The 26,788-nt window shown below is 30.9% G+C and overlaps 1 protein-coding gene across 12 annotated transcripts in view; it reads left to right on the top strand.

Annotated features, from left to right (window-relative positions):
• Positions 1–26,788, top strand: part of mub (poly(rC)-binding protein mub) — a 160,309-nt gene that overhangs the window by 25,053 nt on the left and 108,468 nt on the right. For 11 of the 12 annotated variants that reach the window (XM_090106489.1, XM_090106488.1, XM_090106490.1 and 8 more), the window contains exon 2: positions 19,073–19,100. The exons of the other annotated variant lie outside the window; for it this stretch is intronic. The gene's annotated coding sequence lies outside the window, so the exon portion shown is untranslated. The remainder of the gene's footprint in view (positions 1–19,072; positions 19,101–26,788) is intronic. 12 annotated transcript variants of the gene reach the window in all.

The following is a 26,788-nucleotide window of genomic DNA, read 5'->3' as shown; positions in this document are numbered from 1 at the left end:
GATCGGCACCCTCTAAATCCGGACAAATCCTACATACCAAAGCCTTTCATTTTGAAAAAAACACAATCGCGTGAAAGTAAAGAAAAACATTTGCCTCCATAAAATTATATTGTGTCTACCTAGAACTTTTCTGAGAATTTTCATTTCTATTTACCCATAAGCTATTTGATATTTGCTAGAAACTGATGGCAAAGTTTATTTAGTTAATCATGAAATAAATAAAAAAAGACCAACTGTAAACATAAAATTCAACATGCGAAAATTATATTATAAATTATTTATGAATAACCTTTTATTTGATTCCAGATGTGATTTTCTTCTAATTAAATGGTTCTAATTAATGCCACTTATGCGAGATTTCCTAACAGAGCCGTTAAATACCGCATTCGGTTTAAAAAGTAAATAACGCGCACAAAACATCTCAAGTGAAGTAACTAGCTCGGAAGAACGAGAAAGCTGGTTATGGATATTGTACCTGCGTCATTGTTTTGTAGCTTAATGCTACGAAAAGTGGGGACTACGCTCCGCGTCTATACAGTTTTCTACTATACTATTTATCAAGGTGTAGGTTGGCTTCTAACGTAGAACAATGGTCTGTTGATGTTGATCTGGTTACTTATGTATGGTAATCAGCGAAAACTCTTGTTTGTATTATTTAATGAACATTTTAACTAGTTAAATAATACCGAAAAGAAATAACAACGTATAAGCATATTATGTCACGCAGGATAACAGGTACTGAAGCTTTCTACAGGATTTTCATGCTTATAATAATGTTGTAATTATGTTAAGTGTTGTAACGACCGGAATTTATCTAATTACATTGTTAGGAATTATAATTTATAAACATATTGATAAGTACATCCTGTTATGAATATAGCTTTATGTCCGTTCAATACTTTATGCCATGTTAAATCCGTTTACGGACAAGATAAAAAATGAATGGACATTCGAGCTCGTCTTATTCCTCTATCATATTTTGGGTCGGATTCGCACCTCAAACGTACATGGGTCTGTTAAATATTATCCGTATCTTCTGTTTGAAAGCAGTAGTAAAACAAAACATCCATACTTAGTACAAAGGCGTTACAATTGCGAGCATTGCGCGACAAAAGCTTTGAGCGTTGCGAAGCTACAATTACTATTATAAACACGATGGTTTTCTAGCGAGCACTAAAAGTGACCGAGTTTCTTCATGCATACTCAAAATAAAATTGTACCAGTTAACAATTTCTCAATTTACTTTTCTGTTTCAATCATTTCCACTTTGCTGGCGAAAACAAATTAAATACGATTTTTATATCAAACATTTTCGTGTTTCGCTTCCTATCTTCTTTCATAATTTCCGATGTTAGAATTTATATAAATTAAAAGGCTGTCATTTGAATATCTTTCAATCTTACAAATCTGTAAAATTGAATGCTGAGCGTATTGGACATTTATTTATGCGATAAATTGATCCAATAAACATATAAAATGAGTTATTAACATTTATAATTCATTTACGCTGTACATGTCATTTATTTTCTAATTTCACATCCTATTACCGCTTAATAATTGTATTGAGTTAATACAATACTGAGCATTGACATTTGACCTATTTGAAATACCTGACTTCATGTCCAGATGTCCATGTGTAGTCATAATTAAACTAAGTAATGGATAGCTCAGCTACGTATGTTTGTTTTTACATTGAACACGTGGATTCGAGTGTCTATATGTGCTGAACAGCGCAAAGGCGCCTGGGTTAATTAAATGTCTAACAAGCGTTTGTAACTTTGTAGTTATCGAGTGTTCATTAAAGATACAGGCTTATGAGCTAGCCGGCGTAGGGCAAATGAATAGCCGTATTACCTTGTGCATAAACATTGCCCTTAACATTATAATTGATACATAAACAAGGAAACATAACTGACGTGTTGTTTTGTTTTGCTAAGTTTGGTATTAATGCGGTTCATATTACAATTTCTATATCAGGCTTTGTCTAATTATCAACACATATACAATTATATGTATATGCTGATGCATATGTTATTTTATTTTAATTAAACATTATCTAGTCATAAACAAAACTAAAATTGTCTATCAATCAAAATAATTACGATTTTTAAGTAAGTATAATTTTCCCAAATGAAAAGTAAATGTTTTATGTTGATCAGAAACAGGTACACAATATGAGTTTACAATTATTAAATTAAATTATTCATAAATGACTTCTGCCGGGATGTCGTTCTTTTTCTGACATGCTCGGCACAAATTTGATTGCCACTCTTGCAAAATTTTCCACTACGCAGTTCATAAAAATGTAAAATAAGAACAACATCAATATATTTCAGGTAGCCATGTACCGCAAAATTATTTATAAAACCTATTTTGTGTAAGTAAATGTATTTTTAAAATAACACGAAGAATAAAGAGAAATAGATAGCTAGAAATAAATAGCTACTTACTAACAACAAACCTAGGTATGATTATCACACTACATAAAGATTTTAACAAAAAAGTCCTAGTCTATCTACATGATATTGTTTGTATCATTATTGCAACATAGCTAGCAGGTTATTCGTTTTTATACCAAAGGTATTGGATGGAGTCCTCTAGGAATAAACGTGGTCGAAATAGCGAGATCTTTGCTTTTAAAAATTCATGTTCCATAAATATATATTTTGAACCTATTGCGTCGTAGGTAATATCACCTAGTAACATCTAGTTTATATTTTTAATAAGGGTATCTATGTTTATTTTATTAAATATAACTACCTACCTTTGATGCCATCTACTTGTTTATTTAGAACCCAGATAGGGAATGGAATGCTTCGAAAATTAAATAAAATTTTATGAAGTGAAATAATTATTTTAAAATTTATATTCTATGCACATTGCACAAATTGGGTCAAAACTCAAAGCATAATAAAATCAGTCTCAGAAGCCTAGTTTAATTTTAAATCATAATATTATAATGTTCGATACTGATCAATTACATGTACTTCGGGAAATAGAGACTTGTTTATACGTACCTAGTCCTTTTTTTCATTTTAATATTATGTATTCTACAATCTTCTATTACTATTCTCTATTTTTCTATTTACTCTACGATATCATTTTCAGCCTTTGGCCATCGTGGCCGGCCATATTATGTAGTATTCCAATATGACTGCTAACCAGCAGCCAGCATTTACTCCCCACAACTTTCATCAAGTCCTCATCGTCCCAACAATTTTCACCAAAATTTATTTAGAAACAATTAATCTACTATGAATGATTCTTGATTCTTGGCACCCATACCGCAATTCTTAATTCATTATATTAAAACCTGATTCAATCAAGCGTTCATTTGCAAAAAATGTGATACTTTTCCGAACTCGGTGAAACATTTTCCAAATGGAAGTCCTGCGAATGATAACGTATTGATTGAGAGCAAGTTTCTTCGGCAGTTACTTAAAGTTGCTCGTACTTATTTAATAAAACGGCTACGGCTAGTTTTGTTGCATTCTCGTTTGGAAACTTTTGATTACTTTCGATATCGTCCTGCACTTTATTTTCATTTCACTTCATCCATCTCATTTCTGTTTACTATTCCCCTCTGCAAATTAAAATAGGTTCTGTTCATCGTGACCGCTGAAGTTTAACGAACGCAGCATTCTGTTAAATTAAAAATTGTTCTAGCCATTAACCACTTGCGTTTGTGGACTTATGTTTCAGAGATGTGTGCATTGGAAAAAGTTATCAAGAGAACGTCGAATTATTATAGTACGAACTGTAGACGAGATTATAAAGCTTCGTTTTACAAAGGAGGCTTGTGAAGCGTTGTTTGTTTTAATGTTGGATGCTGGATTAAGTTAAATACCTTATTTTATTACAAAGATTTGTCATTGTTAAAATTGTTTATGTTTTCTTAGTGATCTTCGGGTTCGTTTTCTACGTAGAATTGTTACCTTGCTTTTATAGGAGTAAAAGACCGGATTATGGAAATTTCTAGTCCAAACTTAATTTATTGTTATGAAAACTTAATTATACGAAAAGTTAGGTTTTGTTAACTGTTACCTAATTGTTAATGAATATTAATGATTCTAATAAATCTGAAAATTTGTTTTGAACTTTTGAATCAATTTTGTCGTTTTATGATCGGGAATAATATACCAATACAGCATTGAGATAATATTACTACGTATGGAGGAGACACCACGAACAAAATCTGTGCGCCATTTTTTTGCTCTAACTAAGTTTTAAAAATTATTATCTAGTTAGGTACTTACCGATGAAAGTTATTCCTTTGCACTTTTCCGTATTGTTTGTATTATTTGTGCAATATCGTAACACACACGAAGGCATATTTGATGCGTTTCACTTTAAAACAAATAAAAAATGAGCGTGCAGTTACGCCATATGGCGTATGTTGAGCGGAACATAAGTGATGTAGGCGGTGTCGTCTCCGTCTGTATATCTCAATGCAATACAGTTACCGATTTTATTCAGTATAGAGACACACATATAGAGAGATTTTGTTCAGAAAATATATTTATGCTTTCAATAAATAAGTATATTCACTAATTATAAATCTCCTTATGATTAGTGATATTTTTTTAAAAGGAAGATATTGTTTGCTTAGTTGTAGTGACTAAAATTACAATGTTAGATGAATAATTATATCAAGTAAACTAAAACGTAACATTATTAGATTATTTTTAAACCTTCTTCAGTTCTTACCAAGTTATCGTATTATCAAAATTCACTGCGATCTTTATTCAACATTTATCTAACACAAAATGGTTTTCCTTGTTTATTCTAAATTCGTGAATTTAAAAGTTACCTTTTATCCACTGCTATTAAAAGCTTAGTGCTTTTTTAATTGAGGCATTAATTAGAAGATTTATCTAATGAGCTAAATGTTTTTATAAGCCATGTTTAATTGACGTCTAAATGTATGTACCTATTTAGAAAAAAAAATTGAAATGGTTTATATGAATATTAATATATTTTTGTGTTATTTTTATTTTAAGCACATTGAAATACAAATTATTACATATTATATTAATTAATAGGTAATAGAAATATCTGTTTCCTAAAAATGACTCTTTATCAATGATTTCATCACAAACTTACCTACCTTTAGTGTGTTTGTAGGTATTTATTTTGATTATTTTGTTGCACATAATCTTTATGATTCCAAATTATTACCCAAAGAAAGTATATAAAAATATAAAATACATGTCAAGAGCTCAATTTATTATTTTCATAATTACTCTATGTAATAAAAAATTAACTAATTGATGAATTGCTCTGTTGTAATGGAACAGAAAGTTGGTAATATATTTATATATATATAGATATATTTATATATATTAAGATATTACTATCTTAATATATATAAATCTCGTGTCACAATATTTGTCCTAAATGGACTCCTAAACCACTTAACCGATTATAATAAAATTCGCACACCATGTGCAGTTCGATCCAACTTGAGAGATAGGATAGTTTAAACATGTAGGTACCACGGGCGAAGCCGGGGCGGACTACTAGTAGATATATAAATACCAACCGTCGCCATACAGTATTGGCTCTACCTATACCTATATACAAATAAACATTTGACCCCTTTTGAATAAAAAGACTTAAATATACAATTATTTCGGGCATTTGTGCAAAAAATTTTGGTCCTCCTGGGACAGATCCTAATTAAATAGATAAAAATAAGTTCGACAAAACATCCATACGTCGCAAGGCCACCGGTGATTAGAATCACATTTTATAAATAACGTTTTCATTCAAAATAGAACAGATAAAAAAGGGTTAAAGGGTACAAATTTTTTCCCATTTATAAAGTAAAAAAAGATCTCTTTACATTTGGAACGTTTTTTGATAAATTTTGAAGAGACGATTTCAAAGCGAATCTCTAAATATTTTATTACTTTGATTAGCATATTTTATGAACTCGCAACTCAGTAGACTAGAAAATTTCCTCTTTTCATGCATATTTGACGCTTTAATGTGATTGAAAATTCAATATCATACAGTTTAAACTGTGTCGCTTTACATTGCATGTTTTACTTCAGTTTAGTTCGTGTATTGAATATTAATTAGATGCAATGTGAAGCTACTCTAAAATATTGAAAATATTTCTTTATTTTATGCTATAACTACCTATATAAATTATTATAGTTTGTACAAAAGCCTATTGCGAGTATTGATATAAAAATAGGATTTAAGTAATGAAATATAAACAATATGCGTACTTAACTGAAAAAAAAAATCCGTTCTGTTAAAATTCACTACAAAATCGTCATAAAATATGAATGTATTCAAAGAGATATTAAACACTACACAATCATTAAGTAAATAAATACTACAACATTAGTTTAGTGATTAATCGCACATAGATGAAGTACATTAATTTGTGGACGTCGCAATCATTACTATAATAGTGTACCTACGTGTCGGTCATATTACAGTTTCGATGCATATAATATTATGGCATTGGTTTGAGGTCTGCGGTCAGCCACAGGTTATCCGAGAGAATACAAGTCTAGTGTTAAATAGGAAATAGCTTACGTCACGGTAGACACGTATCAACATATGAAAATGTATATAGTCTCTACCCGCTACATGCGTGTGACTTATAATGTGTTTATGATTCAGACTATACACAGACAGACAAGCTATAACTTTCTTTCAGTTATTGGGCATGATATTGTATAACAAAAAGTGCACATACAAGATTTGAGATTTTCGTGATTAAAACAGCCTTATCCTTGTTCCTCTCCTCTGTAGACTAACTTGATAGTATATTTTCTCCCATTCCTTCTGCCAACTTAAAGAGAGAACCTTTAATAATGTCTATTTAAGAAATATAAAATCCCTTTATACTCGCACTTTCCAACGCCATGTCAGGCAAGTCCGTGTCGATATCCACTTGAATCGACATCAAATAGACTGAAGAGGTTTTGAATTTCATCACCTCAGCGAACTGTTATTGGATTCTTAGGAAGCGACTACAAGAAATAAAAACCTTTTAAAGCATTGTATAGTCTCTTTTGTAAGAGCTTCTGTTTTATGCAGGGCAAAGTTCACTTCGTTATTTATTTCACAAAGGTACGTGCTTCCTATTAAACGGATTGTTTCCAACTGAAGCATTCCTTTTGTCCCAAATTATGCCCTTAAAATGCACGATTGTGAAGATAGTAACAGAATAGATGTTATTTAACAGTAACCAATTACCTAACAACATAATTAATTTCTTCACATTGTTTCTATTTTTGCGAAGAAAAGAGAAGATAAACTTGATATTTATACTTCTTTTGGTTATGCAAACTGCAAATAACTTGCAGCAAATACTTCGTCTGAAATTTTCCAGGTAAACCAGTGACATATTTGGCATTTTTTCAAGTCTAACTCCTGAACAACATCATTCGACATTTTTCAAATGAAAATTCAGATGTGTTTGCATTATTATTATCATTGCCTCATATAACGAGTATAAATCACAATTATGAGAAAGCGTATTTGTTAAATGCGACTTACATTAGACTCATACAGTTGGCACATTAACGACATGAGCATTATGTTGTTATCCTCAGTGTTTCTTCGAGTTGGTAGGTAGTTGTTTTTCCGCAGCGTACCGTCGCGGTCGGACTAAGTGCGATTTATATTAATGTCGTCATATTTTCGCGTTGGTTAGCCGCATTTTCATATTAAACGATGTCCGGGCATCCACCATAATGCGAGCGCCTCACCTTCGTCATTTGTTTGCGAGCTGATTAAATTTACATGGCTAACGTGGCTTTCGGTTAAATTAATTTAGCAATTTAAAGCCTACCTATTTACGACTATATTACATTGGTAATGGGCAATGGCGTGTGTGTTTATGGTAAATTAGTTTGTTTAGATAGGTAAAGCAACATCATGTTTTGTAATGACTCGAAACTTTGGCCTAAATTTGTTTCTATTAATAAAAATATACATAACAATAGTAACTCTACAATCTGAAACACAACATCTTTTAATAGAACTTTTGGTTTATCTTCCAAACCATAACATAAGAAATATAAAATTTCACAAAATGACAACGTAAATAATTTCTGCCATCAAAGTAGCCCTCATGAAAACCGGGAAAAGTTTATTAATGTTTCGTAGCAATATAAAAGGCATTCATGTTGGTACAATGGATTTAAATCCTTAAGAAGTCGCTCAAAAGGAAGAATGGGAATTCTGAATGCATAAGCACTTTTCAAATTTCCGCCAAATGCCACGCGTGATTCCTGCAATATATGTACCGTTCATGAAATGAATGAATCTATATATATAAAACTCAAAGGTGACTGATATAGTGCTCTATCAACGCACAGCCCAAACCACTGGACGGATCGGGCTGAAATTTGACATGCAGGTAGGTATCCCCTAAGAAAGGATTTGGATCAATTCTACCCCCAAGGGGATTAAATAAGGGATGAAAGTTTGTATGAAACTATGTCAATTTTATACCGATTGGGCTGAGACTTTGTTAAGTTTTTACATACGCTAAACAAAAGTACCAAAGCCGCAAAAATATACCTAATTAATATTAATACTTCTTAACGCGAGCGAAGCCGCGGGTAAAAGCTAGTTAAATATATAATGTCACTCGATAAATACAATTTTACGTTTGATAATAAAATATCCAATTATTATTTAAATGGCACGCAATATATTTTATTGCATTAAACATGCTGCGACATAGTTAAATTGTTAACATAATATCGATATATTATCGCCAATGATAATACTGTCAAAGTTGGAAAAAGTTCGTCATATTATTTGAAACATGTTTTTGCGGTTTTGTAGGTACTAACGACGTCATCGGTCGATATAAATTAATTATTGCAACATGGCGATTGAACTAGAGTTTCAATTTAATCGTAATAACAGCAGTTAAAAAAAAAGTATAGTCAGTTGTAAGAAATTTTAAATACGATTTAATTTAGAGCAAACCCCTTAAATGGCTATTAAGACTTAAGCATTACTTCAAACGGCCAGTCTCCACTTCCGAAACCTTAAAACGCTTAGGTAGCTTCTTTTCCTTATTTTGTCAAATGGATTATTTGTTAGTGAAGTGACTCAAAATGAAATTGCTTACAACCGGGCTTATTTAAATCGAAAACAAAATTATACGCAACGTCAATTAAATGAGTGGTTTATTGTATATTAATGGGGGTTAATAATCAAAATTGAAATGAACAATTGCCGACCCGAATTCCGAGAATTCGATTACGCTATTCTATTACTTCTCTCCAGTTTTCTTTTGCTTTCCCTCTGATTGGTAGCTCGTACACAAATGAATTAATTTGGTTTTTCTTTGTAATTTCTTACATTATGCGATGATATTTCCCTTCATTAAGTTTCATCGTAAGGTAGCAAAATACACAAGCTGGAAAATATCATTTTCTAATAAAAATACTAATTAATATTTATGGCAATATACTGATGTATAATGTTGATGAATTTAATATTATGATGATATATTTAAGAGTCGAAATGAAAAATTATAGAAAGTAAATATATATTGTAATGCCAAGGCAGTGGCAACAAAAAGTTATTTATTTAAAGTTTTGTATATGAAATAGTTAACAACTTTCAATATTAAGTTTAACACAAGACATAATTATATTCTACTGTAAACTTAAACAAAATTTATTACAAGCCACTGATTTAATTATACGTAGGTACGTGTACCAGAGCTAAAGTTAGTTTTCTCGTCAAATGCTCAAGAGAATTAACAACAACATTGATTTTGTATGCAAGCTTCAAACTAGCACCAGTTACTGTTGTAAATTAATTTATCTTTCGAACCTGCTCATAAATTATGACAACACCTCATTAAATACATATATAATTTTATTGTTTTTTTGTTGTATTTACGCGAGACGATTTATTCTTGAGGTATACATTGCCTAGATGGAAATTGAATCAATCTTTTTTCTAGTAATTTCACTTGCTTAGTATCTACATGTAGATTTAAAGCAAAAGTTATCATAGATACAGATTGAAATTAAATTGTTAATTATCTGAAACTTTATAATAATTAATCGAATGGTATTTTTTAATCAAGAATAAAAACTCAAAGGTTAGAGCCCACAAAATATACAGAAATGGAATTAACTGATTGTTAATGATTCAGTCTTCTAATTAATTATAATATAATTTGATATTGTACAATACAGTCATTTCATGTATATATTACTGATTCATTTGAAATGTGAAACTGAAGTCATAAAATTTCATCATGTCAATAATTATATTGAATGTTGCTTTCAAATCTGATTTCATACGATTAACATAATAATGACCTATAGTTGAAATAATTCCAACATGTTTATGGAATACAAAGAAATCTGATAGCTTCATTACGTTTATATATTTAAATGTTAAAATATGTGATGTCACTTTTTAGAAACTAATGAGGGAGGCGTATTGGTGAAAAAAGTTGTTAGTAATGCATACTTACGTATGTACCTATTAGATGCAGAGCTTAAAACTTTTAGATTCAGTTGGAAAATAATATTAAGAATCATAATTATTTTTCAATTATAGTTATCAATTTCTAGTTATTAATATCAGCTCCTCAAAATCATTAGATAATGAAAGTTCTTCATAAAATACCATTATAATAATTAAGCAATATTTTCTATGTCCAAATCGGTCACTAAAATTCATCCCCAAGGATATTGTGTAACTCAAAGTCAAGTTAAAGGTAAAAGTTATTGGTTATTTACCCAAATCCTTTGCAACTATCTCAATAATTTATGTGAATGTTTGCACGTTTATTATTAGGGATTTTAATGAAATTTGACACAAACTTATTTAACACGTACCTAGGTAACTTTTAATATCGGTAAAATGTTGAAAAACAAAGGCTATTATAGTATTGGTATGTACATACCAAGTTCAAAAATAAATAAAGAAACTAAGATACAAGGAAAAATCTAGTATGACAATAATATTAACGTAGTTACGTAATTGTTACTTAAAATCATTAAGCAGCAGCTCTTCAGAGGTAAACAAGGAAGCTGCAAGTAAACACAATTTGATACTTTCCTGTTTTTCATTTTACGCGAATGGGGTTAGTAAATAAATAGGATTAAAAAATAATTCCGCCCGTGACCACGCTCACTTTAAGAGGCTTGAAACATCTATATAATACTAATGAATAAAAATAAACTAAGTATTTTAACAAAATGTAAAAAATAACTTCAAGTAGAGTCGGTGCCTTAAATAAGTAAAAGTTAAAACGTTTAACTTGATACACCAACTTAGTTTTGACGTGTTTTATACTTTTTAATTTTTAATATAAACCTTACCTTGAATTTTCTGTTGTTAGATAAAACCTCCTCTATTTTTCAATAAATCGGTTATAAAAGTTTTAAATGATTTGAGGAGCATTTAATTCGAAACACCTCATACTAAAGTCGGTGTACAAGTTATATATCGTCGTGTGGACAGCATAATTCATTTAACTGGTAGGTCGGGTGCAGGACACGAGGGCTTACTGTCACGATCCCGCCTGCCTGTGACATCTCAAACATCCCATTTAAATGTAAAAGGGTCCTCTGTTTTAAGGGTTTTAATTCGGAAAGAGATAATCAAATTATCGCAGAGAAATCTTACTTTGAATTAAATAGAAAACTGGGTTATCCCGCTATTATAACGCACTTAAGAGCTGAATATATTTGACTTGTATTTATGCAATACTTTAAACCGATCCTTTTTGTATGATAGAGTAAGTGTATACAATATATTAAATACCTGTTATATTTATAAATTTAAGAGGTTTTTGGTTTTATAAACTAATTAGTACGGGATAACATTAATTAGATTATATTTAATTAGTTTAGAAATGAAAATAGCATATAATAATTATGTTAATTATAAATGGACGAAACTGTATAACAAAATGAAAAAGTTGTATGCGTGATATATAAAATACGTGATGCCTTTTCGCTTGATTAATTATAACTTTATGAGGAAAAACAATTATACCCGTTCCAAAATATCAAGTAACATTTAATTCCACGCTACCTGCAACTTTATTCAAAATAGAAAGTTTTTATAAAGAAGGATATCATTTTCATCACGTAAATTAAAATTATGACATGAAATAAGAGACGGCGAGTGAAGGGAAATTTCAGAGTCCGTTGAGAAACATTCGCCCTTTAATTTACACGTACTAATCTCTGCATCTAACTTTACCATTAATTAGGGTTCCTTTGCGAGAGTATTTAAGTTATTTGTTTCTCTGCTGTCAGATTATTTAGAGTTGGTTAACTACGGCAAAGCATTAAGCAAAAGTTTGGACTTAAATTACGGTTATTAAAAAAGGGAATAATGCCTGTTTTGTGTAAATTCTTGCGAAACATTATTTTAAGTTAAACTAAACATTTTTTTAGATCATTAATATTTTTTATTCACTTAGAATAAATTAATTATTTATAAACGCTACTTCATACGTATATTCTGTGTTATTGTATTGTAAACATTTACAAAGAAATGCATGACTATAACAACCTCTTCTTTCGTACTTGACAATTAAGCGGTATTTGGAAGGGATAAAACTCCACTAGTGCTAATAATAGTATTTAACTAAGCGGATTTAGGAGGAAAGACAAGTAAATAAGAAAACGACCTTGCGTAATCTGTTTGAGTGTTTATCGTCGCTAACCATCATTAACTCAAGAGGATATTATTTTTGTAAATTGTATTGATCTTATCTATACTAATATTATTAAGCTGAAGAGTTTGTTTGTTTGTTTGAACGCGCTAATTTCGGGAACTACTAGTCCGATTTGAAAAATTATTTCGGTGTTAGATAGCCCATTTATCGAGAAAGGTTATATACCATCACCCTAAGACCAATGGGTTATGGTTAAACCGTGGGGCACAGCTAGTTGCTTAAGACTAACATTTGTAAGAGACTCGAAACTAAATGGCAAACAATTAAAACTTAACTATATCAACGACGAGAGACAGTGTTCAAATAAACATTCGCGAATAACCTATGCAACATTTATAGGATAACAAACGAGGTCCATAAAGCTAATCTAATAAATTCATTAATAATACCTTTTTGCAATAACACTTAGCGGAATAATCGCAAAGCGAGGCCATTACTACATTAATATTTTAGTCCATTTGTAGCTCGCTATGAGCAAGTAAATTAGGGATTGTTCTGTGGCTGTGTAATGCTGTAATGGCTTATGTGTTCACTGCGCTCCGACCAAGGTTTGTCAGTAATACAAATTTACGACTTGTTACCCGCCAAATTGAACGTTGTCAATTGACCAACGTGTAATGAACCACAGATGGCTCATTCAAATCAAATATTTGGGTAAGTATGTATAATACAATCCTCTTTTTCGTTGGTATATAATTTTCGTTATAATGAATAAAATTACACAAAACATTAGTAAGATGTGAATTTAATTTCAAAAGGATGACAATCTTTCTTTTCTAGGAAAAATTTTAATAAAAAACTTTAACCGTCCAAATTCTAAATATTATTAATTTACAAATCAAAAATAATTACTTCAAATTCTGTAGAAGTAATTAGTAAATGATGTTACTTGCTATTTTGATTCTATGTAGGTTTTAACCAATACAAATTAACATAAGTTGATAAATTTTAGTTTCGTTGTGAACTGGTGTATAAAATAGTTTGGTCCTTTATAAAACAATTCAAATAACGTCAAAAGGGTGATTCAACCCCATTTTCCTTATGCGTGCCGTTTCTCTTTGAGTATTTACTAATGGCAAATACAATATAATATTATGTTGACTTAGAATTGACCACAGCGATTTATTTTATAAGCTTTTTTTATACAACTTCTTTAGTTATCTGGTAAAATATTAACGTGGGACGGTGGGTTTTATTAAAAATATTTAAAGAATTGTCTTATTGGATATTAAAATAAGAAATATTCAATTCTACCATTGAGATAATATTAATAAATTCTACTGAAGATTAAATTATTCACAAATAAACAATAAAACATTTATTTTGCAAAGTTCATACGAAAACATTTATAACTGACCGCCTGCAGCTACATTTGACTTGTACCTTGAACATTTTCAAAGTTCATAGAAAATTATAATGAAACTGATTCAGGATATGAAATTCGTAGAAATAAAAATAACGCTTACAAGAGTGATATTGTGACAATGCTTTTAAATTGACTATTAAAAATATTCTCCTTAAAAATACGTTCGTAAGAAACTGTAGACATTAATTAGAAAGCCTATTAACGAGACTGTAAAAGATAATTAATGTGTCTATAATAGGCAAAGATAGTGACGAGATTTAGTGACGTTGTTAGACCGTGTGACCCCATTAATATAGATGCTGAAACGACCATTGCTTTTAATAGTTAAAAGGAATTAGGCATAACACCCGGTTAAGCACACGCCTAGTTATAGCATACCTCCTCAGATAATCTGCACAAAGGGACAACAAATTAATAATTTACCGAGGTGTGAAATTGTCTACGTTGTATGCGGGAATTTATTTATGTTTTTTTGTACACTAGGGAAATCTTCAGTGATGGCAAATGGGCTGGTGGATGATAAGTGATCACCGTCGCCTATCCACTGGAAACGTGACAAATGAATCCCTCACTCGAAATGAAGGAATAAGAAATATATTCAAATGCTAAATGACCTATCATTTAAGACCAAGGAAAAAGTAATACAGCTTAATAAGGACCTAATTTTTGATCACAATTTCGCAGACCGTTCGTTCTACAATATCAACAATTATTACGTCTCAAGTTGTTTAATAAATTCCCTACAATAATCCTAAACAGCGAACACAAACTCCATGAGTAAATAGAACTCGATTCATAACTTTGAAAGCTGTAACTTACGAATGTGGTGTGTTCTTGACGTCGTCACTCCACGTAACTTTATTAGTTGCTATTTGTCAATGCAATTGTGCAAGTTTAAAGAGGTCGGATTTGTATATCATACATTATACGCGGAGGTCAAAGTTAAAGCCTTGTTATATTTTTGTTGTGAAGTAGTTTTACTATTCGTATATATGAAGAAACTGTTTTAAGATGGATTACTCAAGACTAAAAACAACCTTTAATTGAATATGATCAACGAAAATTATAATTTCATGAACATTTCATAAATTAAACGTTTAATTTGAATTTAATAGTTTCATGTCAAATATATCTAAAATCCTGAGCTAAAAACTATACATTAGTAATAGGAACTAGATTTCAAACAAAAATCTGTATAGTTTTTTAAATACTTATCCAGCCACCATAGAAGACAAATTACCTTGGCCCAAATACATAATTGCACCCTCAAGAATTGGATAAGGGGCATAAACAGTATTGTATTGTTTCGCATGAATGAGCGTGAAAGAAATCTTAACCCTTGTACTTTCTCTTTCTATTTGTAACTCCCGTTCAATCCACAATTAGCTTCAAGATCCACAATACATTGGAAACTAATTATTGCTGAACGGGTTACGGTCGATTGACTTAGCTACGAAGCATGTACAGCTACATCAAGGATGAATACAAAGTCACAAGTATTCTGTCAATGTACAATTACAAATGTATTTATACGTATAAGACTAGTACAGTATGTAATATATTATCTGTGCTTTTACTTTACTAATGTTCAAATTTTGAAGTGAACCTTCATTAGGCGCGTTTAGAGTAAAATTTCAAGGTCGCTTCATGGCAATACCATCATGGAGTAAGGCACTGATTTTGAATCTTGCCAAAGAGGTTTCACTTCTGACGCCTGTTTGCAAACACGCTCTTATTTTGTTAGCTCTCCTTTCTTTTGGTAAAAATCAATATTCTATATTTATTTCCACGTGAATCATTTACATAAAAATAGAACTAAATATCAATTAACTACGCCGAACAAATATTATTATTATTCACAGATTAATTAATTGTAAATTGGTTTCGTTGTTAAAATTCATGATTATAATTAATTTAAAACAATTGAATTACTAAAAATGATGATTTTATTTTAATTATAAGCTGTAAGAAGATAGTTAAACAAAGGTATAGTACATTTTTGAATAAGAATAAGATATAGAAAGCAAGACACATCACCAAAACTTTCCTTAGCAGTGTTGTAGAAAACTTTGTAGAATATAATATGAGTAAGTACATGAATGTACCTAGTACTCACACATAAATAAATAAATAAATAAATATTATAGGACATTATTACACAAATCGACCTAGTCCCACAGTAAGCTCAATTAAGGCTTGTGTTGTGGGTACTAGGCGACGATAAATATAATATTTAATAAATACATATATAGATAATAACACCCAGACCCAAGAACAAATAATTGAGTTCATCACACAAATATTTGCCCTGACCGGGGATCGAACCCGGGACCGTCGGCTCAGTAGGCAGTTATTTTACCACTGCGCCAACCACGTCGTCAAATGAAACATTTATGCTTCAGTATCAAATCTTTGTGATTGATATTCCCTGAAACTCCTTTTAAACAATTCACTTGATTCCCATAAGGGATCGCTTAACCTTAAATTGTTAGAGAAATTGCTACCCCCGAGTACGGCGAGGAACAAAGCAGTTTTTTGTAAACAAACTGCGATGGGAGCTGGTAATGAATGTGGCGTAACAAAGCGCCGAATGCAGGCCTCATTAGCTATTCACTCGTTGTACCTGCCTTAAAAATCATTTAAAAAAGTCTTGATGAATGCTAGACCCCGTATTTCAGGCGCCGACACTCGCCGTACAAAATTATAATACGAATTATTTGCGATTTAAATATGTATTATAAAAGGATACAGCATTGTGAAGGTTGAAAATTTGGTGGTATTTAATGTACAAATATAGGTAATCCAAAAATCAATGTTTAAATGAATGTGTTTTTTTTTCTAAAATGAAACATTTTACACAATCATTTTACTTACACAGTAGGTACACACAATAGGTATACATAAGAAGAACACCAATAACTTAGTATAGATACGTATCTATAAATCTTTATGTCTTAACAATACAACAAATTTACATATTAGATGTCTCATTGCACTTGAAATAATCAACAAACATGCAAAATAAACAAGGGAAACGTAGAGCCATACAACAAAGTGTCAAAATAATATATTACGTATTATATATTCACGCGTAATTGTTTAATTAACTGCGAATGTTACAAACGGAGCGTGCACCTTTAATATGTAGAACTGAAACTTAGCTAGCGTTATATAAATACACTTGCTTTCCGCCAGCGCCTTCGCCCGCGTAGTCAAAGAAAAGTCCCGTTTCCGTGGGATTTCCGGGGTAAAACTTATCCTATGTCCATTCTAAGGCTCAAATCTTTGTACAAAATTTGAAGTTAATCCATTCAGTATTTTTTGAGCTTAGCCCGGACATACATACAAAAAACTATACTTTCGATATCGTATATCACGCCCCAGCATTCTGTTAAAAAAATGTGTGCGTGTACACACGTAAGAAGTGAAACTTCTTTATGACCTTATTTTTCAAAAAATAACTTACTATATGCAACTTTACAGAAGTACGTCGAATCAAAGATGGCGCGTAACGAAAAAATGTTACACTAAATTTTTTTCCAACCCCGATAAAGAAGTTTCACTTCATAAATTATTGTACAGTTTTGACTTTCCAACGATTTCATTATACCTACTATAGATTTAGTCGGATCAGCGAGCGCAAAATTCGGGAAGATTTAAAGCCGTACATACAATCAAAATTCAGCACTTAGTGAATTATACGAGTTCCATCGCAAACCTCTGTTATCTGACGTTTACCACACCACGCTCTCGTGTGATGGGTGACTGATTTATGCAACGCCGTAAACAGTTATAGGAATGTTTGTTGATATAACAATAGTTTTTTTGCAATGTTAGATAAGTGACTGGTGACCAAATATAAATTTGTATCTATTAAATATTGTTATGTTAATTCCAAGTCATTGAAATTACTCAAAACACAAGTTAAGGTCACCTTCATATTATACTGTTAAGTAATGTTAAAGCTCCATAACATTTCTTTTAGCAGTAATAATACCTATGGAGTGACAATCTTGTACCCTCATTCTTATTCTATTTGACGAGCGCGAGGTGAAACCATGGTGAGACATAATGAAAATTTATACTCAATAAAAAATCCACGTTCATCCTTCACAAAGTAGAAAAAGCATCATAAAAGCGGTAATTAAGACTCCCAATTTTATTAATTCCCATTGTTTGGTTAATTGTTCCTTGAAGCGGGATTAATTAAGATAAATTATGATTCAAACGAGGATTATTGTCCCAATGGAGCACGTAACAGACGAGCTCAAATACGATTAAAACATCTTCAGAATTATAAACTTTTTATACTTGGATTTTAATTGTTTGACAAATACTTATGGGACACTGATTTCTTCGTTTATCTAATTGCTTCTTTTGTTTGATATGTTAAAATATAAAAAATTACGCACTAATTTTCTACATAGTAATATGGCTCTACATTAGAGAACTATTGTAAGAGGAGGCATTGATTATTTTCTATTCAGTATAAATATTTAGTAGTATATAAAGTAAATAAAATCACAGAAAATTTCAACACTAGGGAATAATATGACCTATGTTCTGAACCATCGTACAGAAGGAACTAGAAATACTTTGCCCATAATTTTCAACAATTCTTACGTTCTTGGTGCCTTTGCCAAAAACATATTTATGCAAATAATACAAATGTGACATCATCTCATTAATTCGACAGCGACAACATGGAATATATTTATCTAATATACAAATACTGATACATAAAGAAAATATGTTTATTAGAGTATTAAAGTAAGGACATTCTGCAGTATTGCAAAAATATGTAGTCGTATCAAGATCATAAAAACAGATAGTGTTAGGTCGAACATCTTCGGCCCTATGCAAATGTAACGATAACACGTTTTAAGAGCCAATAAACTGTTACCTACTCTCTTTTACGACATGATAAGTATATTGCCAGTTTTATGTCTGTTTCTGACTTTTTTGACCCAATTGTTGACTTAGAATATTATGTTTTGTTACAGATTTGCAACGCGCGAGGACATCGTTAAGGTAACACCAGACATCACTTAGCACATCAAAAAAAATACGATTTAAACTCTATTGACATCGTTCATTGAAGTCTAATGTAATTTTTGTAGATGCTGAATATACAAACATATTTGCTCTCAATAATGCGGAGTGTGGATTTATTTTGAATATTTTTAAAGGTTTACTTAAGATGATTATAGTTATAAGATTTATATTATAAATATCGGAATAGTACATTCATTTTTACATTACTTAAATTGTAGGAACCTATCTATTTTCTTTTATTTTGTTATCAGAAAAGCTGAATAAAAAAGAGAAACTTTCATTTGAAAAAAGGGGTTTAAGACAAACAAATCCTTTATATTCTTAACTTACATTAATTGATCTATTTTATCTTCATTTAATTTGTGCCCACGTATAATGGAATGTTTATTAAATCTTTTATCGATAATTTTTAGGAGTATGAATAAAGCTTTAATTAGTTTTAGTCTTCTGCTTGAGACTTTTCTATTACCTTTACTTATTATATGATTTTGTTAATTTCAGGCAACTTCGAATGCCTTTTACGGTAAAGGGTAACATTTAAACTTGAAATATTACAGTTATAGAGTCATTGCAGGAAATTAAACAAGCTAACTCTAATATTGAAAATGCCTTGGCTTTTCTAACATCGCAAAATGAAGAAATGAAGAATAAAATAGAACAACTTGAAGGAAAGATTAAGGAAGATCGGAAATATATAACAATGTTGGAGGATAAAATTGAGAGTATTCAACAAGATAGCAGGAAGTCAAACTTTGAAATTAAAAATGTGCCTTTAAAACCCAATGAAGCTAAAACGGATTTAGTAGACATGGTTCTATGCCTGTCTCGGACTATTGGATGTCAGATTAACAAGTCTGACCTAAAGGATGTCTATAGTGTACGTGCTAAAAAAGATACACCTAAAAACACTACAATAATAGTTGAGACCTCATCTACCATTTGTAAAAATGAAATGTTAAGATTGAGCAAGGCATTCAACATAAGGCAGAAAACAAAACTTTGTGCCAAGCACCTAGGCTTTACTTCATCTGCCGATACTCCTATATATATATCAAGTCAACTAACTGCCAAGGGAGCTCGTCTTCACTTTCTCGCGCGAGATTTGGTTAAACGCAAACTCTACAAGTACTGCTGGACAGCTTATGGGAAAGTTTATTTAAGAAAAGACGACAGCTCAAAAATTATATTAGTTAGAAATGAGGCACAAATCCAAGACATTTCACTCAAAGAAAAATGACTATGCCGCAACTTCCGCTATTCTTTAACATTCAGCTTGTTTATATTATTAGTTAGTTTAAGTCTTGCCTTTATTGTAATAGTAACTTCCTACTCAACCAATCAAAACATTCACACTTACACAATAAAAACACACACACACATAAACAAATATTATAAACTCATTAAGTACATTTCTAAACAAACTCTCTTGTATAAAATACATCTACATGCACAACATTTCTCTCAGTCTCCCTTAAATAGGTTATTAAATTATTATATTTTATATGTTACGTCTTTATTCAAATACACTAATATTCCCTGTACCAACATGCATACACCAACCCTTTATATTCTACAAGCATGGACAGAAATATAGATACATTGCAAGATATAGATAATAGTGAAGCAGCTCGCGTCACAGTGTGATGTTGAGCAACTATCCAAACATATAATTAAAGAAAATCATGATTTAACCATAATTTCTCAGAATATTAGAAGCGTATACAGCAATTGTAATGACCTTTATATTACACTTACTCAACTGAAATGTACAGCAGATATATTGATTCTCACAGAATGTAGACTTACACCAAACAAACCTATTCCTATATTACAAGATTATGTCTCACATGCAACCACGAATCATATCAATCAAAATGACGGTGTAGTAACTTATATTAGAGATTCTTTAGATGCTACAGTAAAAGAGATTAAATTAGATCAAGCTTCCTGCCTACAAATAGAATCGAACAACTACACAATCCTAGGAATTTATCGCTCACCGTCTAATACTAACGCAGACAAATTTATAAACTCTTTAGATAGTCAATTAACCTCTTATAAATCTATTAAAAATACTATCATAACTGGAGATATTAATATAAACATAGTGGCTAAACCAAATGAAAACAATAATGAAAAGAATAATAGAATACGGTATTTAAATATGTTGACAATGCAAGGATTTTTAATTGGGCACACAATACCTACTCGCGAATCTAGTTGTCTTGATCATTTTATGTTAAATATTGAACGAAACAAAACCTGTGCCCACATAATTATTCTTAATACGTCTATAACCGATCACCTGATGATATTTTTACACCTAACTAAAATTTCGTATAATAACTGTCCTAAAACTCTAACAAAAATAAACTTTGATAAAGCTCTTATCGATCTTGCAAATATTAATATCTCAGAATTATTACACTGTGATGACCCTTGTTTATTGACTGATCATTTGATTCAAAAACTTACAACCATCATAAAAGAAAATACAGTGACAACGACTATCTCAAAACAAAAACAAATAATTAAACCATGGATTACAGCAGGTATTTTACGCTGTATAAGAAATAGAAATAAAATGCAAAAGAAACTTAAAATGGATCCTCATAACGAAATACTGAATATTACTTATAAAAGATACCGCAACCATTGTAACAAACTTATAAAAAAACTAAAACGCAATTACGAAAGACAAAATTTAGAAAAATCAACTAAAAATACAAAAAATCTTTGGAAAAACATAAACAAAATTACAAATTTAAAACAGGGAAAGTCGGACAACACAACATTATTAAAAATTAAGAACACACCCCTAGAATCAGTAAATTATGTAAACGCTTACCTAGCTAATATCGGGAATAAACTTGCGGACGAGATAGGAAAATCTAACATAGGTGTAAACACGCTTGATGACGAAGATACAAATTTAACTTCACTTTGTTTACTGGATACAGATGTTGATGAGGTTCATAAAATTATATCCAATTTAAAAGATGACAGTGCTCCCGGATGGGATGGTATCTCATCGAAATTTTTAAAATTAGCTGTAGTAGAACTGGCTCCTATTATTTGTCATTTAGCAAACCTATGCTTTCAGCAAGGTGTTTTTCCTAAACCACTGAAACGATCGATCATTACACCAATATATAAGAGCGGCAGCAAAAGTGATCTCAATAACTACAGACCGATTTCTGTCTTACCCAGTATTTCAAAGGTCCTAGAAAAACTATTAAACGTCAGATTACTTAATTATCTTAATAAATTTAACATACTAGCAAACAACCAATATGGTTTTAGACCTGGAAGATGCACAGAGGATGCCATTACTGCCTTAAGCACACATATAGTTGACAAATTAGACGTAAAAGACAAATGCCTTACTGTCTTCCTTGATCTTAAGAAGGCATTTGACACAGTTTCGGTTCATTTACTTATAAATAAATTAGAAAAGATAGGTATTAGAGGAACTTCATTAAAATTATTTAAAGACTACCTACAAAATCGTTCACAAAGGATTAAAATTGGAGAATACTACAGCGATGACACAGATATAACTACTGGAGTTCCTCAAGGAAGTGTTTTGGGCCCTACTCTCTTTTTGGTTTACATAAACAGCCTCTGTAAACTAAAATTAGATGATGCTAAAATTTACTCATACGCTGATGACACCGCAGTAGTATTTTCGGAGAAATCATGGGATGCCGTACGACAGAAAGCTGAAGTAGGTCTATCAAAAATTGCTACGTGGTTACAATCGAATCTACTCACCTTAAACGCAACCAAATCAAATTACATTTGCTTTTCAATAACTAATAAAACTCAACCTTCTATCAACTTTAGTATTCAAATCCACAATCAATGTAATCTCACTACATGCCATTGTCCTTACATAAATAGAGTCACCTCAGCGAAATATCTTGGAATACAAATTGACCAAAGACTGTCCTGGCATCCGCAAATAGAATTAATAACATCCAGAATTAGGAAAATAACATGGACTTTTAAAATACTTCGCCATGTTGCTGATAAGGATTTGCTAAACAAAATATATGTGACACTAGCGCAATCAATTTTAACCTACTGTATACCGGTCTGGGGCGGAGCCACAAAAACAAAACTTTTGGAAGTAGAACGCGCACAACGTGCTTTAATAAAGGTTATGCATTTTAAACCATACAAATATTCTACTGAACTCCTTTACTCCACCACGGGCCTACTATCTATACGCAAACTATATATTCTTGCAACTATCCTAAAAAAACATAAGGCTATTACATATGACCCTAACATAACGAATCGTAGAAGAAGAGACATTATTCCACTGTTTCATAAAACGAACACATTATTTAGTAAGCGTCAGTACAATAGACAGTCAGAAATTTTATACAAAAATGTAAATAAAATTTTAAATATATATGGAAATCGATATAACGAATGTTAAAAACATACCTTAAAATGGCTTAAAGAAATTAGTTATACCGAAGCAGAAGACATTTTAAAAACATGTAAATAGTAGGGAGTAATATGAAGATGTAAAATAAAATAAAAAATCACATTGTTTTTAATTCTTGTACATTACACAAACATAAACATGCGAACACACATACACACACACACACACATACACACACACACACACACACACACACACACACAAACACACACATACATCCATTCTACCAATTTTAGAGTATTTTTATGTTAACATTACCTTATTTTTTAAGCTTTCTTTTAATTGTTAACGCCTAGTAATTGTTATGGAAGAGAAGCGCCTTCTAACACAAGTGAAATTTATCACTTAAATGAAGGCACTTACCTCCAACCCAATATGAAAACTTGTTTAAAAGAAATAAACAATTTTTATTTTTATTATTATTATATAGAATTAGATTTAGATTCCAAACCTAAGCATTTACATAATTCAAACATTTCTAAAAGTGTGTACCTATTCTAAAAAATCTTTCAGAAGTCAACCGTTTTCACCCTGTATATTCCAAAGTTGACTTAAACAAACAGGGAAAAAGGAAAACAAATAATTAAACAGCCGTTTAATATTTCAACAGAGCATTGCGGTATTCATTTTTAACTCCAAGGGCCTAATTTGCAGAGCAGCCTCGAACTCAACCAATTCTGAAATACTGTTTATTAATTAATTCATTTTTATAATAAATTATAATTTAATTTTTATAATAAATTATAATAATTTAATTAATAATTAATATAAATTAAGTAAAATCACCAACAAATTATGAAGATTTTCTAAGATTGCCCTCGAAACAAATAAGATTAATCGAATCCAATAAGGAATTTCTTTCTAAAAGGCTTATTTATTGAAATTGTGATAAATGGCGGTGTTAAACGTGGGATAATATTTTTAATGCTACAGCGCTTTCGCTCCCCCGATAAATTATCGATATTCCTACTTAATATACAAAATTTACGATTATTTATTGGAATTTATTAGTTTTCCTTAGCTATAAACACTTCGCATGTTTTTTAGTTTTTAGCATTCTTTATAGTACCTATTTCTGAATACAATAAAGATTACTGTTTTTTTTAATGAATTGGAAAAAAAATATTTATCAAGTTTGGTTACGATAAACATAAATCCTTAAACGAGTCCTTAGTATATTATTGTAATATTATAATGATTCAAAGTCAATTTTAATCTACACTCCAAAACGCCATTAAACCCTCCATCTCGCTAAACAAACGTTTCTGTTTTATATTATGATTTCAATTACGATTTAGTATTCGAGATAGTAAGTTAAGATTGTATTAATGAAATCTAGTGTCGACAGTGTTGTAAAGACAAGCTCCAATATTACGAATTTCGGTTGAGTGAAGTCTTTTAATTAAAGAGGGTGAAATTTGACATTGCCAAATGTGGGTGGATCTCCCCATCAATGTCTGCTTGACTACTGATTGTTGGAGCTAAGCTTGTTAGCAACACTGGCCCTACAAGGTACTTATACCTTCAGGGGGTCCCATAAGCAAGACAGAACTTATTGAAAATACTCCGCGTCAGAATAACGCCGCTTTAATTTTAATTATTCTTGAAGCCTTGTCAACTTATTCTAAATAATACCAGCTTTTGTTGTTCCGGTAATTAAGTCGACGTAAGGGAAAACAATGAGGTATTCAATGTCGTCATTAACAATTACTTTTATGTCATCAAGTGGGTTTGGGAATGCGTCTTGCGGAATATCGAGATCTTTATACAGTATTTTTTACATTAATTATTATTAATATAATGTATCGTTACTTCATAAAGTATATTCCATACCTTAATTATATTCATCGTTATAAATAAGGTTTAGAAAGCTACTACGATTGTAAACAAAATATATATATTTATTATTTCGTTGTTGACAGTTAGAAATTATAAAAATACAACAACAATTTATACAACAATAATTTAAAATGCTACTGTCCATTGTCAAGGCAGTTACCGTAAAATTGAGCAAAATTGACAATAAAGGTGATAGTTAGGTAAGAATTTTATTTAACGGTAATATTATAAAGTATTTCATTATCCCTCGGCAATAAGAAACCTCAAAAAGCCTCATGGCTCGGCGCACCCTTTACTCTGAGAGTCGCTAAAATGCTGATCATAGAATTTCCCTTCCGAGAACAATGTAATAAAAAAGTCGCGGTTTCAGAACAATTTCTTACTCATATTTTTGTTATGTTCATAAGAATCTTCGACTTCTAAATTAGATATCACTTTGAAGAGTGTTTTTGGCATTCCCCAAACTTTTTCTCTGTTTCCTTTTCACATCAATCATGAAGTAAATAATTTAACGTTTATTTTTTGTATTATCAAACATAATATATTTCATGTTTAAATTTATTATAATACTAGCTGCTCACTCTGGCTCCGTCCTTTTCATGATACGTCTCAAGTAATCAGCCTATCTGGCATTTGCCCCTTGAAATTTTCATAAAAGAACAAAAGGCGACCTAAAACACTTCCTTAAAGTAAGGTCAGTTGTAAATCTTTCGTGAATAACCTTAGGAATTACGCACATGAGTCACGTAGGCATATGAACCCGGGCGAAGGTCAAGGGACCAACTATGTTCGAAGTCAAATTACTTGCCAAAGCTGATCTGAGTTACACTATGCATACTGGATAACAATGTGATTATTTCTTTGAATCCATTGTATGTTATAGAATTGAATGCAAAGCCTATGGTTTTGTTGTTTGTATAAATTTTACACTGCGACTGGTTATAAAACAATTGATGCTGTGACATAATGTGAAATGATAATGTTACGAAAGATGCAATTATTCTTCAATTATTAATCAAATCTAATTTTCAATGTTTTTTTTTATACTGTCGCACTTTTAAAAGTGTACCTTTAGTTTGCACAAATTATGTATAAATAGATATATAATGATGCAATGAGGAAACGTCACTCCGTACTAGGTATATGATTCGGAGATAAACTTTTAAGGTAATAGATTTATCATTTACTGTCATTCAGCTATAAAGTAGTAAAGTTTTTGGACAAGTTCACATGATTTTATTATCTTTGTTTTCCAAACTTCTATTATGGTTACATGTTTAATTGTGTGTGTGTTATAATATATTATCATCTTTGTTCTTAATAAACATTAATACATTCGGGCCTAAGATCCTTGCTTTTATAACGT

Source organism: Colias eurytheme, chromosome 10 (assembly GCF_061535395.1).
Source record: "Colias eurytheme isolate Ceu_HAF_F1 chromosome 10, ilColEury1 Martin Lab GWU primary, whole genome shotgun sequence".
Classification (NCBI taxonomy): Eukaryota; Metazoa; Arthropoda; class Insecta; order Lepidoptera; family Pieridae; genus Colias; species Colias eurytheme.
This window is presented reverse-complemented; position numbering and strand designations above follow the sequence as displayed.